This window comes from Canis lupus, chromosome 10, assembly GCF_011100685.1.
Source record: "Canis lupus familiaris isolate Mischka breed German Shepherd chromosome 10, alternate assembly UU_Cfam_GSD_1.0, whole genome shotgun sequence".
NCBI classification, from domain to species: domain Eukaryota; kingdom Metazoa; phylum Chordata; class Mammalia; order Carnivora; family Canidae; genus Canis; species Canis lupus.
The window spans coordinates 16,357,755-16,377,254 of record NC_049231.1 but is presented as its reverse complement, the minus strand read 5'-3'; the positions used below and the strand labels follow the sequence as shown (position 1 = coordinate 16,377,254).

The 19,500-nt window shown below is 40.1% G+C and overlaps 1 pseudogene across 1 annotated transcript; it reads left to right on the top strand.

Moving 5' to 3' along the window:
- The first annotated feature begins 4,134 nt into the window (after window positions 1-4,134).
- On the top strand, window positions 4,135-19,309 carry KRR1 (annotated as a pseudogene). The gene is made up of 8 exons (XR_005365433.1): window positions 4,135-4,397; window positions 7,838-8,007; window positions 9,653-9,784; window positions 12,005-12,061; window positions 15,186-15,272; window positions 16,339-16,418; window positions 16,511-16,604; window positions 18,747-19,309. The product of XR_005365433.1 is annotated as a KRR1 small subunit processome component homolog, transcript variant X1 (transcript).
- Window positions 19,310-19,500: the final 191 nt, after the last annotated feature.

The following is a 19,500-nucleotide window of genomic DNA, read 5'->3' as shown; positions in this document are numbered from 1 at the left end:
AGTGATAAATGATAAGTTAAAATTTACTAAATTTAGGTAGATTCTTGGACAATGGTTGCATTGTTCCTTGCATTTTCCTTTTTTATTCTTTTCAAAATAAAAAGAAAAAATATACAGCCATTTCCTGTAGGGAAATATGCTACATGAGAGAAAAATTATTATAAAAATGGGCTACACCCAATCACCACAATTACAGCAGGTCACATTTTCAGTATCACCACATGTGCCTAGAGAAATATAAATCAACCTACTACACCAATTAATACATTTTTCTTCTCATAGCAAATATAGAGAGCTACTATACACACATACCCCCAATAAAATCTTAGTACATAATTCCTCCATGTATCTTGTGACTGGGGCTAAGTAATTCTTTAAGTATGTGGCTTGTTTTAATGAAATGGTGGCTTGGGAATGAGCAATGGTGATGGGTAAAACCTGAAAACCTATTAATCCCCTGCATAACTTGCTATACTTACTGTAGTACACATTGTGTGTTTTTGCCCCTCTTTCCCTTCTTTTGGCAGCAGCTCTCAATTTCTCCTTAGGAATCATTCATTCCCATTCTAAGCCCAGATGGTTTATGTGGGTGTAACCCACCTCTGACTTTAGAGTGTGATCCAGGACTGGCCACTAAGAGTCTTCCTGGGATTTGTTTGTTTGTTTTCTTCCTGGGATTTTGATGGAATTCTTAGGACGAAAGGATTTCTTCTGCTGAGAATTTAATTCTGCACTGCTGGCAGATATCTTTGCTTCAGAATAAAAACTACACAGAAAAAGCAGAGCCAGAATATGGAAGGACACGCACACACACACACACACACACACACACATACACACACACACACACACACACACACACAGAGGTCTCAAGATTATGATAGAGAAAGAGCATGAATGTTTCTATGATATTGCTGAGGGCGTAGGTCCAATTCCCAGGTATGTAGGGCAATAAATCCTCTTTTGTACTTGTTACTTTGAATTTCTATGACTTGCAGTCAAAGGATTCTTGAGAAGTATACTTATACGCAAGTACGGAAGCATACTAAAATTTTAATCCTGTGTCTCCTGGAGAACTCTAAAAGCAAAGGACTTGAGTGCTCATAAGATCAGATCCAGGCTTCTGAGACATTCCTCCTGTGTTGCTTTAAGGCAAGAGTCCCTAACCTGATGGCTTGATCTCTTAGGAGTTTTATGAAAGAGTGTGACAGAAATGTGAGCATCTCGTCAAACTATGGGTAAAATGATATGTGTACCCAAATATATGTGCTTTTCTGGGTCCATTGATTTAATTTCATCAGTAAAGTGACTTGCAAACCAAAAGAGATTAAAATCACTGATAGATGATCAAAAGCAAAAAATGTAGTGTTAAAACTTAATTTTCAGTCTCTAGGTGTATCAGATAGCTAGACTTTTTGAGATTTTGAAACAATGGAGAAGCCATGTCACCATCTTGTTAACATCAAGAAATAGCTTGTTTAAATACAAACCCATTAAATGTTTGAAATATATAATCTAAAAAGTTTATTTCATTAAAAAAATTTATTTAATCAAGAACCATCTGTGGCTACCACTGTCTGAAGGGTGGGGAGGCATATAGACTTAACAAATGACTAGAAATTTGCTTCCTGGAGAAGTTCAAATATTCTCCCAATGTCACGTAAACAAATAAAAGACTGTAGTTTGCTTCTTTGATTTGCCTAAAATAATAAATCTTGGCAGTGCCAATACATTTCACATGCCACTAATTAAATCTTGAGTTTTCATGCATGCGTTAAAAAGCCTTCTGTTGCTTCAGTGAAACCTAATATCACGAAACGTATTCCAGCTTTCCTTTAAGGAGAAGAATATTATAACCAAAAATTAAATCAAAGCTGTTTCTTATCAATAAGTACAATCAAGAAGAGAAAGATGGAAGATTGCCTTGGAAATAGTAGGAGAGGCCCAATGAAATATTAATGTTCTGTGGGCCTGAGTCCCAGAGAGACTAATATTCAAGCAATAATGAGTGCCTTTAGACCTCAAGCATCCACTGAATATAGCAGTGTCATTGTTTGGGTAATGAGACAACAGAATCCCAGGAAATGGATTAAGATTGTCCACCAAGGAGCCCAGAAAAGTAATGAACAACCATCTGGAAACTTTGGCTTCTTGATGCCAGGTAAGTTCTGCCCTAGCAGTGGGAAATAATGGGAAAAGTAGGAAATAACTTTGCTTTCATTGCATGTCTGGTAAAAGTAAAAGTAAAGCCCTTACTAGCCCTTTGAAGTAGAATCACAGAAATTAAGAACATCTGTAGGCCCAAGTCTCTCAACCTTGGCATTATTTGCATTTTAGGGTTGGGTAATTCCTTGTTTTCCAGATTGCAAATTCTTGGGCCCTGTCCTAGACCTACTGAACTATAAACTGGGAATACGATCACCCTCCATGTGTGTCCGAGGTTGGCTAAGGTTTAAGAAGCAGTAATCTAACTCAACTTTCTCATTTTACAGCTGAAAAAACAGAGGTTGGTTAAGTGTTCACTGAAGTGACTTAGCAGCCAGAGCTGTATACCATGTGTCCATATCTACAGAATTTGCTAAATGGGGCCTTGCAAGAAGGGGTTGATACCGTGCAAGCCTATTTCAGCCCAACACCATGACACATGAAACATGTTGCACAGCAAACATTCCAAGACCGAATATGTTTCTCAAATTTGGTCTCTCTCCTGGACTCCCAGGTTTTCTAGGCTTTCATGCAGAGTCCTTTACTTGTTGACAATATTTTTCTAATGATTATTATTTTTTACCTATTTTTGTCCTTTTGCCTGCTTCCTTTTTCTTTTCTACCTTCATCCCTAAGATAGCCTGCCTTATAACCTTGAGGTGTAGCCTTCTAAATCTTTTTTTGTTGTATAATCACATACAAACATATATTCACAATATATACAGACACACATACATATAATTATCTAGCACAAAGAACACAAAATGTTATAGATGCTCAATAAATACTTATTGAATCGTTTGCTTTATAAAAATGGGATAATTTTTTTTTGAGAGAGAGAGAGAGCATGTGAGTGTGATGGGGAAGAGGAGGAGAGTAAAAATATTAAGCAGGCTCCACATCTACCACAGAGCCCCATGCTGTGCTCCATCTCATGACCCTGAGGTCACCACCTGAGCCAAAACCGGAGTCTGATGCTTAACTGACTGAACCACCCAGGTGTCCCAAGAAAAAAATATCTTAACATAACCACATGTCTTGGGACCTTGTCACTAATTACCCGTCTGTTTTATGTATGTACCGTATGTACAACAATCTTAAGTTTTTATAGAAGATATACAAGGGTGGATTCCAAATAGATGTTCCCAGTCTCACTAATGCCAGAAATTCAACCTAAGACTTCCCCAACTTGTGCTGCAGAGAATTTTAGAAATGGCAAGCAGTAAGACCAGTCACCAAGAGAAGTCTCATCATTAGTGAGTCTAAGAATTTTTAGATTTTTAGAAGTGCGAAAGTGTGCAAGTAGTGAAAAGCCTCACACTGAGGCCATATGCAGCGTTGAGGGAGCCGTTTTGGGAATACTTGAGAAGCGTCACTTAATTGCATGGTTCTGGCTCAGAAGAAGTACCAAGACCCTGGGAACGTAAGTACCATCAGAAACAAAGACTTTTAAGACTGTCTTACAAAAAAAAGATAATCGGTTTTAGTTTTGTTTTAAAAATTGGAAATGCAAATAAAGTGCATGGCACCAAGTAGTCTCAGTAAATGGTAGCGATTGTGCCAGTCTCTGCCATCAAGGACCAGGCATCTCCGTATTTGGCCTTCCCAGTTAGGCCCAGCGCATGCTTGACGGCCAAATACATATCATCAAACAAGTGGGTGGGTGGGTGACGTGAATGGCAGCCGGTTGCCGACGATTGCACGCTGCGACCGAACCCCGGAGTCCAAGACCCTGAGCTACACACAAGGACCCACAGGAGGCTGTAGGCAGCAGAGCTGGGCCTCCAGCCTCCCCATAGCGCTGGACTACAACTCCCAGCATGCAGCCGACCTCCGTGGTTGCCGTGCATCCTGGGAAGACAGTCCGCGGCTCTCCATTGGCCACGCAGGAGAAGCGCCGGTAGCTTGGGCACCGACGCAGGCCGCGGCGAACGCACGCACGGAGATTGCGCAGACCTCCTCGTCCGCGTTCTACGGAACTCATTTCGAGCCAACAGGTTTTTAGGCCTGAATAGCCGGTAGGATGTAAGAGCAGCCCCACTTCCGGGGAATAGCCGGTAGGATGTAAGAGCAGCCCCACTTCCGGTAGCGCCGGAAGCAGCTGGAACATGGCGGCCTCCTGCTTCCACGGGCTGGCGCCGGCGAACCGAGGACTGAGTTTCGTCCGCAGCTGCCGAAGCCGGAGAAGCGAGGTCAGTTCGAGTGAGAACCGAGGCTCGGGGCGTGACTGCTGCGTTGCCGCTGGCCGGGGACGTGGCGTCGGTTCTGTGCAGTCCGCCTGGGGGCCGGGGGATGGGGGGAGGCCGGGCCTGCGGACCGACGGCGCTGCGGGGCCGAGACGCCTGTGCAGGTGCGGACCGGCCCGAGGGTCGGGGGCGCGCCGGAGGCCTGTGCTGGTGGCCGAGGCTGGACGCCGTCGACGAAAGGGCGGGTGGGCGGCGGCTGCGGGGTGGCCCAGGTGAGCCGCCGACCTCAAGTGCTCTCGCCCTGGGCACTCAGGAGGTGTCCTGGGACCTCGAGCTCTCACTGTGCACCCTCAGGAGGGGTCCTCGGACCTCGAGCTCCATCTGGGCCCTCGGGAGGTATCCTGGGACCTCGAGCTCTCACTGTGCACCCTCAGGAGGTGTCCTGGGACCTCGAGCTCTCCCTCTGGGCCCTCAAGAGGTGTCCTGGGACCTCGAGCTCTCACTGTGCACCCTCAGGAGGTGTCCTGGGACCTCGAGCTCTCCCTCTGGGCCCTCAAGAGGTGTCCTGGGACCTCGAGCTCTCACTGTGCACCCTCAGGAGGTGTCCTGGGACCTCGAGCTCTCCCTCTGGGCTCTCGGGAGGTGTCCTGGGACCTCGAGCTCTCCCTCTGGGCCCTCAAGAGGTGTCCTGGGACCTCGAGCTCTCACTGTGCACCCTCAGGAGGTGTCCTGGGACCTCGAGCTCTCCCTCTGGGCCCTCGGGAGGTGTCCTGGGACCTCGAGCTCTCCCTCTGGGCCCTCGGGAGGTGTCCTGGGACCTCGAGCTCTCCCTCTGGGCCCTCAAGAGGTGTCCTGGGACCTCGAGCTCTCACTGTGCACCCTCAGGAGGTGTCCTGGGACCTCGAGCTCTCCCTCTGGGCCCTCGGGAGGTGTCCTGGGACCTCGAGCTCTCGCCCTGGGCCCTCGGGAGGTGTCCTGGGACCTCGAGCTCTCACTGTGCACCCTCAGGAGGTGTCCTGGGACCTGGAGCTCTCTCCCTCTGGGCCCTCAGGAGGTGTCCTGGGACCTCGAGCTCTCACTGTGCACCCTCAGGTGGTGTCCTGGGAGTAAGAACCTAGAGCTCTCCCTCTGGGCCCTCGGGAGGTGTCCTAGGACCTCGAGCTCTCACTGTGCACCCTCAGGAGGTGTCCTGGGACCTCAAGCTCTCCCTGTGCCCTTAGCGAGGTGTCCTAGAAGTCTGTAGTCACATAACAGATTCAGCGGAATGCAGGGTCTGAGGCGCCGAGAGTAAAGCCAGCAGCACATGGGAGATATGGCGGGACCGCACCCGAGTCCCGAGGAGCGCTCTCTACCTCTGCCCTTTCCTGTTCCCAGTCGTTCTGATCATTTTCTGTGCTCCACATAATCTTTACCCCGTGCCCGGAATGGTTTGATGTTGTCAGTGTTTGAATTTTTACGAATGCAAGAGGGTTCTGGATGTTCTGCTTGCTTCCGAGGCTTAACCTTATTTTTCTTACTGAGTCAAGGTGATCCGTGTAGCTGTCGTTTAATATTTTCCTTTGATACTGATGCTGTTTCCTTCCATGAATGTCCACTTATGTATATTTCCATTCTGCTGTTGGTGGACATTCGGGTTGTTCCCGCTGCCTGCCATTACCAGCAGCGCTCCTGTAAACGTCTCCGTGTGTATCTCCCGGTTTGCACGTTCCGGTTTCTCACATTATGCACATGGGACGGGCATCCCTGAATGAGGGTAGTGCAGGTAACGCTGGAGACGCTCCGGCGGCCGTGGGTGAGAGTTCTCCTTGCTCTGCAGCCGCGCCAGCGCCTGATGCTCTCTGCAGGTCGGATTTCTATCATTTTGGTAAGTGTGAAATGCTGTCTGGTTGGGGTTCTAATTTGAGCTTCCCTTATTACTAATGAGGCCACACCTTTTCACGTGTTTTGGAGGCTATTGGCACTTCTCTGTTGTGAAACTCCTGTGAAATTTTTTTTGCTAGGTTTTGGTTTTTTTAAAATTTGTAGCTATTTAAGTGTTTAAATTGAGTAGAGACTTGGTAAGATACATATTTTAAGTAATCACGGTGGTAGAACTTGAAGGTTTGGTGGGGTTTTTTTGTTGTTGTTGGTTTTTTTTTTTTTTTTTTTTTTTTTTGGAAGTGATGTATGAAGCTTAGCTAATTCTCTGTGATTTGAACCAGAAATAATAAACTGGATGTGAGTGTGAGAAACAGAAGCAAGTTTACCATGGGGGATAACAAACCACAAAGGCCCTTTTCTCAGACTTGGTGTGCATAAGAATCTCCTAATGAGATTATAAGAACACAGATTCTTGGGGCTCATCCAAGAGATTCAAATTTGCTAGGTCTTAGTTGGAGCCCAAGAATTGTATTTGTGACTAACTCCTAATGTGTGCTGACACTGCAGGTCTATGGGTCATACCTTTGAGTAGTATTGAATTAAAGTATCGCTGTTAGATTTAAGAGATTCCTAAAATCCAGGACCAGGAGTGTTAATAAATGATGTTGGAGATCATTTATGCCCTTAAGAGACATTTCATTTTATTGAAAGGAGACTTAGGCTGAATTACCTTTGTGTCCCTTTAGACAGGTCACTAATCTTTTTGGACTGAATGTCTTTTATAAAATGGGAAAAATAATACCGATTCTTCCCACCTTTCACAGTTGTCATGAAGGTGTATACAGAAATAAGGCATATGAAAACTCTTTGGAAAGTCTAAAACCATATACCAGTGACGGTAACTGAAAGTTTACACCAGAATATCAGCTTTTAAGTTTGTGTTTGTGCAAACACACAAACACAAATATATATGCCTGTGCATATACACACCATGCTGCAGTTCAGGAAAATCTAAAAGGTTATTTATATTGAAAATAGTCATGGGGATCCCTGGGTGGCGCAGCGGTTTGGCGCCTGCCTTTGGCCCAGGGCGCGATCCTGGAGACCCGGGATTGAATCCCACATCAGGCTCCCGGTGCATGGAGCCTGCTTCTCCCTCTGCCTGTGTCTCTGCGCCTCTCTCTCTCTCTCTCTCTCTCTCTGTGACTATCATAAATAAATTAAAAAAAAAAAAAAGATAAAATAGTCATGTAAACAAAGCAGTATTTGGATCTTTAAGTTAGTGTAGTACAATATAAGTTTTTTTAGTATCCTACTATCAGGCATATGCGAATTACTGTAGACCCGAGGAGCATCCCTGCCCTTAAGGAACTTTGTCTTATGAGGCTGAAGTATAGACAGTTAATTTTAATACAGTATGTTGATAAATAATGATGGAGTCATGTTCTTTGTTGAATAATCTAAAGAGTATGAGAATAGGAACTACAAGGAGTATTGGGAAACATGTAAATATATGCATATAAGCATTTTTAAAAGTGTCCAAGAGAAGGGTAAAATCTTACGTGTAAGTTTCTTCTCCTCTTTAGATGAATCAGAACTCCTCACTGTACCTGATGGAAGGAACCGGCGTTTTCTAAAAAGGACAATCCCAGAGGCCTCTTGGAGGAGAGCAGTTTTGCAACTTTGTTCCCAAAATCTAGAGAGGCTTACTTGAAAGAGTGCTGGCCTTTGGTACAGAAGAGCCTTGAATGAACATGTATGCACATTTTATATATTTCTTTGAGGTTTTGCTCCTTACACCTTTACTTTTAAATAAGTATATATGCTGGTGGATTTTTTTTTAAAAGGTACTAGCATAAATGGTTAATGTGGTGCCTTTGTTTTTTGCCTTTTTTTTTTTTTAAGAAATACCGTTAGAGAGAGTAAGTGCGAGTGTGTGTGCCTATGTGCATGTGCGAGTAGAGGTTGGGGAGAGGGTAAGAGAATCCCACGTGGACTCTGATGAACACAGAGCTCGACATGACGTTCAGTCTCATGGTCCTGAAATCATGACCTGAGCAGAAATCAAGGGTCGGTCGGATGCTTAACTGACTGAGCCACCCAGGTGCCCCTGGTTCCTTTGGTATTTTAAACAGCCTAGGTATAAGCTTTATTCTTATAATCCACTTGTTTTTTATTTTGTGAGTAATAGATTACTTTGATAAATTCACTTACCTTTAGAACTTTAGGGATCTCATGGATTTTCTGTGAACTCCAAGTTTCAGGATGCCTGTTCTATACTGTGATATTTGCCATGTTTCTGTGTAGTTTGAGTTGAGGCCCGTTCCTGGATGGTTTCTTAACTTTCATTTTAAATGGAAGAGGGGGGTGTGGCCAACTTGCCCTATATGTAGCTGCTGCCGTTTCCCTAGAGCAGTATATTTGTTTTTGTTTTTCAAACTATGGATTGGAAAACCCATTAGTGGAGCAAGAAATCCCATTTAGTGGATATAATGTGCCTTTAAAAAAAGGAATGCATCCAAAAAAAGAAATTAAAAAAATAACGTATCACATATGGTAAGGATAAGTTTCATTTTATGAAGCTTTGGGTTCATTTATATATGTGTACATGAACACATGTGCACACACTAGGTTGTGATATAAAATGTATTTCTCATCTAGGTGACTGCTCTGGAGCTGTTTGTGCCCGTTAGGTATTAGGGTGGTTCAGCAAACTGCAAGCTATTTTACAGCTACCTCTGAGATTAGACTTGTGAACTTATAGAGACCAAACCTTATGTTGAACTGTTCATCACTCACTACACTGAAATATTATTCACAACATACTGTCAGTCAGAAAATGACATTTTAATTTGCTTTGTTGAAATCTGGTTCTCCTATTAAGAGTTAATGCATAATTTTCCATTTATTGCTTCTTTCTGAACCTGTGAGAATTTGTTTTCGCTTTGTATTTAGCTAATACAAACCAGCTAGAAAAAAGTTTGAAGGGAAAGTCTATTCATAACCCAAAGGAGCAGATGGCAGATCAGAGCCGAGTCCAGGATAGAGGAGCTATATGTAGCTTTAGATTTTCACCCTAGGTCTTAAGTATGACCTCATTTGCATTGATAACATATTTTTTAAACTAGAAATAATCTTTATCCCAATAAGTGCAAAGTTCTAAAGCCAAGTAAGTACAAATGGTTTCAGTTGCCTGAATTTTTTATTTTCTTTGAAATATGAAAGTAATCAAGTGTTCATTATTTATATCAACTACTCAGCTTCTTCAAGGGGGGAATTGATAGAATTAGAGAGAGCTTAATTTACAGTAATTAATAGTTTGATTAGGATAGGCTGTCTATAATTACCTAAAACTGAATTGATTTTTAGACAGTTGTGTATTTGCTCTTTGCTTTTTGCAGCACATTAATGCAATCCTGGACCTGATCGAGGGCAATATGACTGTACGACAAAGAAGACTTTTGATCCATATATCATCATTAGGGCCAGAGACCTAATTAAAACTTTTAGCAAGAAGTGTATCATTTGAACAGGTAAATTTAGAATTACAAAAACTTTGCTTTATTTGCATCAACATTAGAGATAACATATAACACTGCATCCCTCCATCTTAGAGTTTTCATTTTTCTGCTTAGATTTCATTAGCCTAGGCCTTGAAAACAAATGTGTTTGTAAAGAATATTTTCTTCATGTTTCCAAAGGCAGTACGAATTCTTTTTTTTTTTTTTAATTTTTTTAATTTTATTTATTTATGATAGTCACACAGAGAGAGAGAGAGAGAGGCAGAGATACAGGCAGAGGGAGAAGCAGGCTCCACGCACCGGGAGCCCGACGTGTGGGACTCGATCCGGGATCTCCAGGATCACGCCCTGGGCCAAAGGCAGGCGCCAAACCACTGCGCCACCCAGGGATCCCGGCAGTAAGAATTCTTGAGGATAATGTTGCGTTGTGACATAATTAAAATAGGTTGTTTAGTAAGAAATAAAGATTTGTGAAAGAGGGATCCCTGGGTGGCGCAGCGGTTTAGCGCCTGCCTTTGGCCCAGGGCGCGATCCTGGAGACCCGGGATCGAATCCCACGTCGGGCTCCTGGTGCATGGAGCCTGCTTCTCCCTCTGCCTGTGTCTCTGCCTCTCTCTCTCTCTCTCTCTCTGTGTGACTATCATAAATAAATAAAAATTAAAAAAAAAAAAAGCTAAAAAAAAAGAAAAAGATTTGTGAAAAGAAGACAATGTCTCATAGGTCCCAAAGGATCTATGTTAAAGGTACTTTTTTTATCAGTGGAAAACTTAAGAGTCTTCCTGTGTCATTAGTTTTTCATTGTACTGAATTTCTTTTTTTTTTTTTTTTTTTTTTTCATTGTACTGAATTTCAACTTTTCTTTTGGTAAAGGCTTTGGAACTCAAACTGTTATATTATGGTTCAGGGAAACATGGTTTCAGTCAGTGGACCTTTTAGTGGCTTAAAAGAGATGAGAACTATTTGCTATCTTCAGTCAGTTTTTAGTATAGAACAAATTAAATAATTCAGTTATAATAGTTCTTTGGATAATACACTGTTTTTCAATTTCTTTCTTTCTTTCTTTTCTTTTCATTCTTTCTTCTTTCTTTCTTTCTTTCTTTCTTTCTTTCTTTCTTTCTTTCTTTCTTTCTTTCTTTCTTTCTTTCTTTCTTTCTTTCTTTCTTTCTTTCTTTCTTTCTTTCTTTCTTTTTAAAATAATGTACTTTGTTTGATTTCCCATTGGTGAATACTTTGTGCTTCATGTTATTTGAGGGAATCATCATCACTCCTAGATCCTAACATAATATGGTCAACCTTTGGGAACTAAGGAAGTATCCATTCCTGAATTAGAAGGTCTGGGCATCATTTCTCTTTCCACTGCAAGTTTTAAATGGGTATTTAAGATTTTAGTCTGTAGCATATACAGGAAAGATGTAGTTACATGTGCTCAAGTAATTAGAGAATTGAATGGTGATACTGTTATTTGCAGTAACCTATATAAACCAGTAGAGGTCAGATTCTGAAAACTTCTTTCCTTTAAAATACATTTTTTTGGTTTGAAGTTTAGTGTAATCTTTAATGGATTGACAATTTTTTTTTTAACTTGTGAAGTTTAATGTTATGAGAGAATCAGTGGAGCAGTTACTGTGTCTATTAACTCCTTTTGTTGTCTGGATCTGGCTGTGAGGTCTTGTTCCCTTTCCAGGACCTAGAATACAATAGTTCTGTTGGATCTTATAGTTATTGGTCCTTTTCTCATGTGGAAATAAAAACTCAAATATATTGAATACCCTATAGTTTGTGAAGTCTGCATATATCATCTTACTTAATTTTTGCAGCAGAGCCTTGAGGTAGTTTTTTTTTTTTTTTTTTTTTTTTCCGTACTACAAACGAGAAAGCAGGAAAAGGACAGTTAGGTGATTTTCCCTTATGAAGTGGCATTCCCATTATTGAGCCTAAATTTTTCTGACTAAATCTAGCTACCTGATCCCTAAATTCCACAGTTCCAAAATGTTATTGTATTAGTTCTATATGTTACATTTTAGCAGTAACGTTGAGAAAATTCATTGCTTCCAAGAGAAGTTGACTACTAGGAAACATCTATGAGTCACTCAGAGCAGTTGAAGGCCTACTGTATTCAATTTGGAAGTCATTGCCCAGTTCATAGGATATGTTGCAGTGTATTAATCCCCTTCCACTTAGTTCATTAAAATCTTTCTAAGTATCTAATTAATTTTTCTTTGCAAATTTCAGGTTAAAAAAGTAGTCCTAGATACTATGAAGAATACTCATCCAATGTGTAACGTTAAAGTGAGTTAATTATATGTTACTATAACAGTGATTGTCAGACTTCTTTCAGGTGTAGAAACTTTTCTTGAAATTAAATCTTTTATGGAAGCCTAATGCACAAAACAGATAAAGCAGAATTATTCAGGGTAGAGGTAGAGTTCTGCACGCCCAACTACCTTAGTCCTGAGGAGTTATATCCGTAGAGGCTTAGGTCTCTGCTGTGCGGTAACGTATGGCATAGTTCTGATACAAAGGATATAAGCTTCATGGAATGGGTCATCGATGATCTCAATCAAGTTTTCTTGGATTATGGGCCCATTACTATATTTAAAGATGTGACTGTTTGGAATTCTGCTTTTTTCTATTAGTGGAGTTTGGAATATGTCAGATTATATTAAGACTTTTTGTTTTAAGTTCTCAAATTATAAACTCTGAGAGATCTGTTATATCCCTGTGTGCACAGCATTCGTGATTATACCTGGGAATGTAACCATGCTGTAATGAACTATTTTATGAGGAGTATTTTTGAAGCAATCCACTTAAATTTGATGAAGTTATGAAGTCACTGTTAGATTGGGGTGAAAGAACAAATTAAAGATAAAGAGAGCTAGTCTTGTATCTGATGCCTGATTGGCATCCTTTGATGTTCCAATGTGTGCAGAATTCAAATGGAGTGGGAGAAATGTGAGAATATTGCTTTTGTCTGATCAAGAGAAAGTTTACTTTTTTCTTTCCCTGTGATAATTAAAGTGCTACCCAAAACTTCCAGTTTTTAGGGAACATTGCTAATTAAGAACTCTCCCTGCTCCAAATAATTTGTATTTTAAAGATTTTTTGTTTTTTAGAGATTTTATTTATTTATTTGAGAGAGCAAGAACAAGTGATGCGTAGGGGCAGAGGGAGAGAGTGAAAAAGAAGCAGACTCCCTGGAAGCCTGATGCGGGGCTGCATCCCAGACTTGGAGATTATGACCCTGAGACACCAAGGCTCCCCAAATTTTAAGAGTTTTAATGAACTAATGATTGAAAAGCTTAGTCTCATCTCAATTCTGATCTCTATTTTAATAGTTCTGCATTTTTATTATTTATTTATTTATTTATTTATTTATTTATTTATTTATTTATTGAGAGAGAGAGAGAGAGATCAGGGGGAGGCGGAAAGGGAAAAGCAGACTTCCTGGTCCTGGTGAACGGGCAGCCTGATGCAGGGCTCAATCCCAGAACTTTGAGATTATGACCTGAGCCGAAGGCAGACGCTTAACCAACTGAGCCACCAGGCGCCCCAATAATTCTGCATTTCTTAATCTAAATTTCTAATTGTTTTCTGATGCTTGATTTGATATTACTTTTTTTTTTATGGAATCTTTTGCTCCTACTGAGGAGATTAAGAACTACTCATTTTAATTGTATTATTTAATATTTATAATGTCTTAGTTTGACAGATGTGTTGCTTATTAAAATTAAAAATTCCAGGGGATGCCTGGGTGGCTCAGCAGTTTAGTGCCAGCCATCAGTCCAGGGCGTGATCCTGGAGACCCGGAATCAAGTCCCACATTCGGCTCCCTGCATGGAGCCTACTTCCCCCTCTGCCTATATCTCTGCCTTCCTCTCTCTGTGTCTCTCATGAATAAATAAATGAATAAAATCTTTTTTAAAAAATTAATTTTTTAAAAGATTAATTTTTTAAAAAAATATTAATTCCTACTTTGTTTATGTATCGCCACGACTAAAGACCTTAATGATTAAACAAGAGTTGGCAAAAGATTCTGAATTAAGATCACAAAGTTGGGAAGGATTCTTGCCACAGTTCGAGCACAAAATGTGAATAAACACAAGGAACCAAAGAAAAAAACTTAAGAAAAAATACACACCATTCTCACCACCTAGATACTATGAAGAATACTCATCCAATGTGTAATGTTAAAGTGAGTTAATTATATGTTACTGTAACAGTGATTGTCAGACTTCTTTCAGGTGCAGAAACTTTTCTTTAGAAAGTCAGGTCAGTATTAAGTGTTGAATTTCTTTACATGAGGGGGATACTATTTTAACCTATTTCGTTAGAAAGTTTATGGAGAGTTAGGTAGACTGTGTATTTGTGTGTGTGTGTGTGTGTGTGTACACGTAGGGGGCAGGGTATAAGAAACTAAAGGTAAGTGTAAATCGGCTAAGTATGTGAATGTGGGGAGTAGAGGCTTCACAGTAAGAATGTAAACTATATCTAGGTGGTTGCTGTCCGTTGTGCCCCTGTGGCCACGATAAAGATTCCATGGATTAAAAGAAAAACACACAATTTAACCCTTAATGCTCTCACTTTGCTTTAGCATCAGTCCTAAGACCATGTGCTATATGACTGCTCCAGTTTTTTGGGGGGTTTTGGGTTTTCTTTTTTTAAAGATTTTATTTATTCATGAGACACACAGAGAGAAAGAGAGGCAGAGACACAGGCAGAGGGAGAAGCAGGCTCCATGCAGGGAGCCCGATGCGGGACTTGATCCCAGGTCTCCAGGATCAGGCCCCCGGCTGAAGGCGGCACTAAACCGCTGAGCCACCCGGGCTGCCCAGACTGCTCCAGTTTTGAAATCCTAAATTCTAACATCTGTACCCTTTTGTTAAAATAGAAGTTATGAATGCCTCTCATTTTATTACTTGTTTTCTGGCTTCACTTTTTGCCCCAAATTTCCTTTTCTCTCTTGCTTATCACTCTTCTTTTATGCTGCTTTTTCCTTCTATCACATCTGTCCAGCAAAACTCTCAAACTTGGTCAGTCCTAAAATTTGACTTCTTTCCCAAAATGTGGCTGCTAAACATAGCTGGAGAAAGTCTTATTTTTGGACTATATCCACTATAATTTTGCGTTTCCAGGCTCAGATCCTCACTGTTGTCTGGTAGTTCTCTGTCCTCTTAATTCTTGAAGCACCTTCCCACCTTTAGCAGATGACATTACATTTTATTTTATGGCAATATTTAAGACCCTCAAGTGAGAACTCTTTCAACTTCCCTTTTCTCTCACCTATAATTTTTTTCCATCTGCACCAAACCTTTCTTCACCTGTTCTTTGAATTCTGTCTTCATCTGTCTCCTGAAGGATCTTACTTCATGATTCCCTACCTTGGCTGTATCTTAAAGTCTTTCCTTTCTACTAGATCATGGTGATAAAACAACAGAAATGTTGGATCAAGAGGTCTATTCTGGAAAGGGAAGCAAAGAAAGGAACTGTTAGTTGGGGGAAGGTACAGTGATCTTACTACTCAACTGTGCTTCCATAACACTTGCCATACTTCTTATGGGCCTGTCCTGTGGTTAGTAATTGTCTTATCTTTCTCTCCTATGACTAAGCTTCTAAAAACAGTAATGTCCCAGTTGACTTCTTCTGCCACTTACTTGCTTCATGACTGGCAATTTATTTAACCTGCCTCAATTTCCCTGTACATAAAATGAGGATAATAAAAATATCTAGTTCAAAGGATTGTAAATAAGGATTAAATGATTAGTAATTGTGTAAAGAGGTTAGTAATTATTAAGAGTTTAAAATGTTGCCTTAAGATTTAATCTGTGTAAATTTGAGATAAATCAATTATATATTGAATGAATAAGCTGTGCTTTCTCTAATTAGTATTGAATTAGTCCCCAAACCCTAACAATTCTAGCTCTTCATTTTGCATGCCATTACTTTATTCCAAGTGTTTTTCTCTTCTTTCTTCTGTACCTTTTTTTTTTTTTTTTTTTTTTTGATTTTATTTGTTCATGAGAGAGACAGAGAAAAAGACACAGGCAGAGGGAGAAGCAGGCCCCATGCAGGGAACCCGATGTGGGACTCAATCCCGGGACTCCAGGATCATGCCCTGGGCCGAAGGCAGGTGCTAAACTGCTGAGCCACGCAGGGATCCCATCTTCTGTACCTTCTATAGGCTGCTTTGGTCTCTTTATTTCTCTCAGAAGCCTGCAGTCATTTCTAAATCATAGCCCACCCTCTCCACCTGGCATTCATGTTTCTTCAAGCGTACCTCATATTATCTTTCCAGTTTCCTCACATCTTCCTGAATCACTGATGTTCCATCCCATCTAAAACAGCCTGCTGTATATTTCATGAACACATCACCTCTTTCCTACCTCTGTGCTTTTTGTGTGTATTCCCTTCAGCTTAGAGAGCACATCTTTTTTTCTGTCACTGCCTTTATAAACTAATCATAGATTTTTGACCTTACTATCTCTATCCCAAGGGCATTATGCCTTTTTTAGGAAATGACTTCCCATCTACCTTATTTCTGATATAATTGTAAATACTGATTTCAACAGATTGATAAAGAATTGGCTAGTGGTGAATATTTTCTGAAGGCAAGTCAAAATAGAAGTGTCAGAAAATGGAAGCCACAAAGGTAAGACTCTTATCTAGTTCACAACATTGATAGTATAGTTCATAGAAACTTGAATTCCTACCTAACGGTAAATCGTTCTTATAATAATGCAGGCTAAACAAGCAGAAGCTCTCAGTAAGAGACAAGAGGAAAGAAACAAAGCTTTTATTCCACCTAAAGAGAAACCAGTGGTGAAACCAAAGGAAGGTAAATGCTTATTTTCCGATTATTGGCATGATGTTGAAGTCTGTAATCTAAAAAGTAAACCAGTAGTGAATTTGTCCAAATCTCTTTATGAGTGTTAACTAAAGAAATAACCATTATCTTTCATCAGTTCTCTTGACATTTCATTAATCACTAATCCTAGAGATGAGATCACTGAGGTGTTTTATTAGCAGTTAATGCCTATTTAAGAGTATCCTGGGTTGACAGTCCTCTCCTGACCTCTGATTGTGCTGGACAAGGACTCGTTGTGAATCTATAAATTAGAGCAGTGAATCCTCTGTAGACGTAAAAATAACTAACGCATCAAGCTCCCCAAGCTCTGTTATCATGCCTCTTAGAGCTTATCAGAAGTTACGCTTTTCTTCTCTTTATTTACGTGATTTGTGGCTTAAAGTTCCATTCCTATATTGTTACGGATTTCTGATGACCTTGGGCTAAAGGACACCATCAAAATAGCAGGAAGGTCTTAGGGGCTATTATTAAAAAGACACCCAGAGTGGGCGCCTGAATGGCTCAGTCAGTTAAGCATCAGACTCTTGGTTGTGACTCCGGTCATGAGCTCAGGGTCCTGGGATGGAGCCCCGGGCCTCAGGCTCTGTGCTCAGTGGGGAGTCTGCTGAAGGATTTTCTCTATCTGCCCCTCCCTCAAGACTCAAAACAATTTTGTGTCTTTTCTTCTCCATTCCTAGCTGTTTTTGATCCATCCTTTCCTCTTCTACATTTTCCTTCCCACTAGTAACACTTGTACTCTTTCTGAAGTAATTTTCCAGAGTAGCCAGTGCACAGTGAGGGGAGAAAAGTCACTGGCATCATTGTAGCTGACCCATTGGTCAAAACCGGACCTACCAGTACTATTTTAGTATGTATATTAATTATATCAGCAATTTAATACTGTATTCTATGTAGATCATTGGTTATGTAAAGTTACAAGTGTCATAAACATTATAATTTACAGTTTGTTCAGCCTGTGAGTTTTACCCTAAAGATTGTTCAGTAGCCATTTTAATCTGTGTTTATAATGATTAGAGATGTAGCTATTTCATGATAGTGAAGGTTTCAAGTCTGATAATGTTTTATTTTGTGATTCTTCTGTGTTCTGAATACTGTTCTTTAAATGGTGAGAAAAAGCTACTTTTTTTTCGTCTCTCTGTTGTTCAGGTTTTTGGCATTGAGTCCATGGTTTGGGTTCTGTTAGGAGGATCTCCAGATATTCTCAGATTATTTTTTAAAGATTTATTCCTGGGCAGCCCTGGTGGCACAGCGGTTTAGCGCTGCCTGCACCCCGGGGTGTGATCCTGGAGACCCAGGATCGAGTCCCACATCGGGCTTCCTGCATGGAGCCTGCTTCTCCCTCTGCCTGTGTCTCTGCCTCTCTCTCGCTCTCTCTGAATGAATAAATAAATAAATCTTAAAAAAAAAAAAAAAAAGATTTATTCCTTAGAGAGCATGAACAGGGGGAGGGGCATAGGGACAACGACAAGCAGACTCCCTGCAAGGCAGGGACCCAGACTGGAGGCTCAATCCCAAGACCCTGAAATCATGACCCAAGCTGAAGGCAGATGCCTAACTGACTGAGCCACCCAGGCACCCCTATTTTTAAGTTTTTATGTGTGGTAATAGATGAAGTAGATTTTGATGTAAATCTTCATTATTAATAAAAATCATGGAAGCTAGAAGGGCTAAATATTAATATTCTTCATGAAGTGTAAGTCTATGTTATTTTAATGTGCAGAATGGAAAATTGGTATATTAATGAGTACTCTCTAAAGTTCTAAAAATGTGGGAAAGAATATAAGTAAAAATAATCTTAGTGCACTTTAAGGAAAATAAGTGCAGCTTTGATATTGTTGAATTCAGTAATTGAAAAGGTAATCTATAATGCCATTTGCATGAGTACTTTTATTAATGTGCCATTTGGATGTGTATTTCTATTAATGTATTTTTAAAGTACTTTATAATTTGTTTTGTCTAAAATGTCTAACTTTCCTTTAGGCAGGTGTTTTATATTTAACAACATGACCTTTCACCTATTACAGTACTTTGAAATTATTGTACCAAATATATATTCTTTGTTTTATTTGGTAAAATCTAAAGGATTACATGTATCATTTTTATTTTGTCTAGCTTCTACTGAAAATAAAATTGATGTGGCTGCCATCAAGGAAAAGGTTAAGAAAGCAAAGAATAAGAAACTGGGAGCTCTTTCAGGTGAAGAAGTTAAGCTTAAAATGGAAGCAGATGAAAAAAGAAAGAAGAAAAAGTAGCATTAAAAAAAGTCCCTAAATGAGAACTCATGAAGCTATATCCTTTTGTAAAGTATTTTGAAATACTGGGGCGTCAACAGCCTATGTGATAAGGAATACTCTGATTACATTTTCTGAGTTTGTGTCATTCTTCAAAATAGTGTTTATATAAACAACTGTTCTTTATAAATAAGAATTATTGTATTCCCTGTGTGTTTTTTGAAAAATGTAAGGCTAAGTGGTGTATACATCTTTGTATACATTGCACCTTATCTGTTTTGGCATGTTTTGCCTAAGCATGATTTTAGGTGTAATTTTTAGGTAGTTTATGTAAAGATTTTTGGAATGTGGTTATTGTAATTGTCCATCAGTTCCAGTGTTTGATGCCACTGGTTAGTCTTTAAATAAAATCATGTCCCATCATTTGGATTTCAGCAAAATAAATACAGATTTTACAGTGTTCTCTTTAATTAAAATGAGTAAACATTTAGGCTTCTTTTTATGATCTTATTTTATGTTTAAGATTAAACAACCCACAAGCAAAAAAAGCACCTCTTAAATCCATTAATTACTATTATGAGTCTACGAAAGTGGTAAACCAAAGACCTCAGATTGCAAGAGAGCAGGGAAAACCA